The following is a 4,962-nucleotide window of genomic DNA, read 5'->3' on the forward strand; positions in this document are numbered from 1 at the left end:
TCCCATAGACTCAAAAAGCACAACAGGAAAGACACTGAATATCATATTAAGGAGCTATATGTTTTTGTATAGCTTTGTTGGATCCATGGTAATTTAGAAGGTTCATCTTCAAGAAAAAAGCAGTAAGAAATGCTTTTAACAGCTTATTTTTCCAACAATTGCATATGGTTATTTTCTTTTACCTTGACCCCAGAGAGATGCATTTAAAGTTTTGTAAGCAGTCATATATACATAGCAATTTACGATAAATCGCATTTTTGGTAGTAATGACTTTCATTTTGAATGTCTATCTATATGAGTTCTTTCATCTGAACTGACGATTAGAATATTCTGTCCTTAGGAATCGTACAGGAATTCAGTATGGTTACTATTACTATAGTGACTGCTAAGAGAAGTAGTGATTTACTGCGTATTGTGTGCCCTAGACCCACAGAAATCTTTGTGATAGCATTCTTTATAATACTTATGACAACTATGACATCCAAAAGCAATGTTGATGCATCTGGATCTAAGTGCAGTGAAACGCAATGGAATTGGTGTTAATTTACTTCACTAAGTTTCTACGAGTTGTGCTTTTTTCTCAAGATAGGGAAAAAAAAAAAGGCATTTAGAGGTTGGAAAACAAGTCTCCAGACAGTATGCATTTTATTCTTCCTCAAGCCTTGGCATGTGGTATACAGGTTTTCACTCTTCTTGACTAGATAACACACATATTTACAACTCTGCACTGATGCAAGTTGAGAGCTAGAACTGAGGAAAGATACACTGTCAAGATGCAGCTGAAGAGTCAGTAGAATGGAGGACAGCAGTTCAACAGGAGACTGCAGGCAGAAAAATTAATTTCTTGCTGGAAGCACCCAAGAGGGTATCAAATACCTGACGTTAACTGTTCAGGTTCAGCTCACCAGGTTTGACCCACGCTGATTTTAGTGATATTCAGATGCACATATTTACAGAAGAAAAAGAAGCTAATGTAAAGTGAATAAAACCAAAGAAAAAGGAGTGGGCAGTATAAAAATGTCTTTCTCAAAGTGGCTGCCCCTCCCTAGGTTGGCCAGTTGTCAGGCATGTCATCTTGCAACATTGAACAAGGACTTCAGCCTAATTTGCAGCATTGAACTGAGACTTCAGCCTGATTTTGCTGGGACTTCAGCCTAATTTACAGGAGGCTTTAGATGTCCCTTAGCTGTCCCTTAGCTGGTCAGTCAGTAGTCAGATATCCAGTGTATCATGATTCAAAACTACTGTGAACAAAGCATTGCTCAATAGCACTGGAACTTCTGATAATAAATCCTATGTTTAATGGCCTCTGAACAACAGCCAGTGTTCAGTTTTCACTTCAAATCACTGCCTTTCATTTGAATTTGGTCTACAATGAACATTTTTGAGTATCTGTGAAGAAATCCCAAGCACTCTTTAGTCTAACACTTCTTCACTAACTAACTAACCAACCAACTAACTAACACTTCTTTAGTGGTGGAAGGGGAAGCAGAAACTTGTTTTTAGTTTTCCGGGTGGTTTTCTATGCTGAGGTGCCACAGCTAACGTGACAGAGATCCTCAAATGTACATTAATCCAGTAACACTCATATAAGCAGTAATAAAAGGGGATGGTACCACAGAGTATGAAACACGCTTGAGTTCAGGAAATAGCACAATTCAGGAAATAGCACAGAACTGAACATGGTACTTGCTTTAGAATAAATCACCACCACCCAAAATGCCAACAGAACAAGGCTTCCTTTGCTAATATATGAGATAATTGGCAAGTGCATACAAAGAGCAGGAACATGGATCCAGTTTTGCTAGAATTCAGGTGGAATTTCCAAAGAATTTAAGTGAATAGTTCCTTCCCAAGGTCTGTTAGGAATGCAGGGCTTGCTCTGGCAAACCTGTAGATCAAAGAGCACTCATGGTCTTTATATGGAAAACAATGCAAGAGAAAAAGGCTGGCCTTCACTAACAACATTCAAGTATAAAGCTGAATTTCAGCGGATCTCAAAAATTCTCCCAAGAACACTGATGCCAAGACATGCACATGAAGAATCTTGTTCTCTGCCACAATCCATCTGCCCTCAAAATAGAGCTGAGAAATAAGAACAAATGGCTCTGCAGCCGAGTGTTTTGAGCCGACTTTGGAAAAAGGGAAATACAATTCACTTAAGTTGTCATATGGATGAAACTCTTAGCAGGTGTATTTAACTAGAAACAACAGCAAGTGAGCAGTATCAAGATGCACAGGAAGCCTGCCCCCTGTTTTTTGGAATAGGTGGCTAAATTACTTTCACTCTGTCACTTCTACCAGGTCTCTACACTTTGGAAAATGATGAGAAGTTGAGTCCTGTCTCACACAGTCTAAGTGAGGAAATGAATCAACATAACTGCAAATTAGTTTGTGGTTCTCAATGTAACCACATATCCCAGAGTAACATGCTGTAATTGCTACTGAGAATTCACCATTTCTTTGTAATTGCATCCCATCACCTTTTCCAACTCAGTTGACTTTTAACAAACATTGCACTGAATGTTAAGTCACTCAGAAAGTTAAAAATCATGATGCAAGAAGCTTGCAGGCAGCTATAGGCAAAAGCAAAATAGGGAGTAGACAGTGGGGGGCAGTGAAATACCTGTGGCTCCGCTGCCTCCTTGGCTATGGTGTAGTCCAGGAAATGGACGGTCACTCATAAAAACACTACGTGCTGTCACCACCCTTTCCAACTCCAGCATGGCAGCAGGAGTAACTGGCCTCTCCATTGCTCATCACTCAGGAGCAACCAGTTCCAGGCTGTCTTTAGATCCGGATCTTTCAGGATCCTTCTGGGCAGCAAAATTCAGTTATGCCTAGACATCAGCTGATGGTAAAAAAAAAAGGATTTTTTTTTTTTCATTATTAAAGGGTTGGATACACTTAGAGTAAAGTATACCCAGTGCTGCTGACTAACTTACTGACCATCTTTGCTGCAGTGCCTAAAAAGCGATATAGAGAAGAGGTCTTTGGCACACTGCAACAGAAGCAGCAGAGAAACAAATGGCTTTGGCTGTGTCTGTAGGTCAGAGGTCTGCATTGTGATGACAAGAAAGATTAAAAAATTAAGTTTTCTATTCTGTAGAAAGTGTAGAGGGGGATAATGCATCGAAGAGCTGTGCAATAGTGGTCCTCTCTCCAGAGAGGATCACCAGCTGAAACGCACGGTGATCAATCCACTTAAGGACAGCAGAACTGTGTGCTTCTCCACAAACAATGTAAGCTACAAAATAACAATCTTAGACAAGGTGCATGTAGCTGTCTTCAGAAACTGAGAAAGTACTTTCAGTACCATTCACAAATGAAAATGAAATGATGCAGTTTTACCTGACCTCTGTGGTAGTTATTCTCCTGCTGCCTTGGTAGTAGGAACAGCCAGGTTATGGCTGTGGTTACACTCCATTTTTCTTACACCTTTGCACCTTCAGATGTCTTGTCGAAGGAGGCTCGCTGAAGTGAGCAGAGCAGTCCTGACCAAGGCAGTAGACAGCACTCCATTGTAGCAGTCTTCACTACAATTGCCTTAATACAAAGTTCAGATATATTGTGTCACAGAGCCAAAATATTTTTTAAATGTGAAAATGGTCAGAGATGTACTATTAACAAATGCATTAATAAAACCCACCTTATTATTTTTTTTTATTTCATTGACTTCTTTACTACAGACACTACAGGATTCTTGTTTTGGCTAGGACAGATAAGGAGACATATTGTCACACTTTTGTGTGACACATTATGCAAAATGTGAGATATGCCATTTTTAAACTTCCTGTTATATTTACCACAGCTCTTATTTCTTCAAAGTCTGCTAAGAAATAAAGTGGTATGGCATTCAGCACTGCTGAACTCACCATAGCTCTCCTTGAGCTGGAAGTCAATGCCAGAAAAGTGCCACATCAGGGACTGGCCCTAAATGCAAGTAAGCTACCACTGCTTCTGGTACTACTATAGCAAATTTATTCCACAGACAAATCAGAATGGACATGGATGCACTGTGTGAAAGAAGAAAAGGCCGTAGACACTTCATGATGATCTTATCCAGCCTATGACTATTCAGTGAAACATGCTTCTTGCTCTTGGAATTCTTACTGCTCGTTTTTGCTGTCCAAAGAGCATGATCCTTCTTTTTGTTTAAAAAAAAAGTTGTCAGAACCACATTTTCAAGGATATCCAAAAACATGCTTGGGATACAAAGTTGGAAACCTCATGCTGAAGGAGTAATGCACAATTATATGAGTAAGACACAATTTTAGAAGAATCTGAATGTAAATCTGGATCTTGAGATGAGGCTTTCACTACAGAGACAGACTAGTAATACTGAATTTCAACATTACATCTCTTTTTCACAAATTACAAATTCACTTTTCTGAATTTTTATCTTTTGGTTTCCTTAATAACTTTTGTCTCCATGGAATTAAAACAGCATCCAGAAGAGAGATAAAACAGACACAAAAAACAGACATTAAAACATCTGTGCTGATACATGACTCTGAACACACTTGGGAATACCCTGGCAACATTATTAGGTCATGAACTATCTTCTACAATTACAGGCTGTTTTAAGGTACCTGAAGACCTTTAAGGAACCCTTAATTATTTTTTATGAAAGATAGATGCTTGAACCTGTAGGCTGGTTGACTTGAAATCTCTGGCTGACATTAAAAAACTTCATTGGTTTATTCTCTGGGAGATGTTTGTATTGTAGCAAGCAAGCTGAACATAGCAATGTATTTTCTAATGTCTTACTTGATCACGATCTTAGTTCTTGAAAAGAAACCACCAAAAACCTGGAAAAGGTAATTAGTGTGGAGAATAGACTTATCTCCAGTATCTACAGAGGTTGTTCCAAACACTGAAGCGAAGCATTTGGGCTGTAGGAGCACGCAAACTTGACATTATGCCCCTTGACTTAAGCCAAGCTTCAAAATACACACTCTT

The 4,962-nt window shown here is 39.0% G+C and overlaps 1 long non-coding RNA gene across 2 annotated transcripts in view; it reads right to left on the reverse strand.

The window, feature by feature from the left end:
* Window positions 1–6: 6 nt before the first annotated feature.
* The window catches only part of LOC103919676, a 5,668-nt gene continuing 712 nt past the window's right edge, over window positions 7–4,962 (reverse strand). The window contains exons 1-3 of one of the 2 annotated variants that reach the window (XR_663754.1): window positions 2,950–3,154; window positions 2,627–2,851; window positions 7–1,891 (exon numbers count right to left, since the gene is read on the reverse strand). This is a non-coding gene — a long non-coding RNA (uncharacterized LOC103919676). Of the gene's footprint in view, window positions 1,892–2,626; window positions 2,852–2,949; window positions 3,155–4,962 lie in introns of those variants that run through there. The other variant, XR_663755.1, reaches the window with a different exon arrangement.

The sequence above is a fragment of the Pygoscelis adeliae genome, unplaced genomic scaffold (assembly GCF_000699105.1).
Source record: "Pygoscelis adeliae isolate BGI_AS28 unplaced genomic scaffold, ASM69910v1 Scaffold26, whole genome shotgun sequence".
Lineage (NCBI taxonomy): Eukaryota > Metazoa > Chordata > Aves > Sphenisciformes > Spheniscidae > Pygoscelis > Pygoscelis adeliae.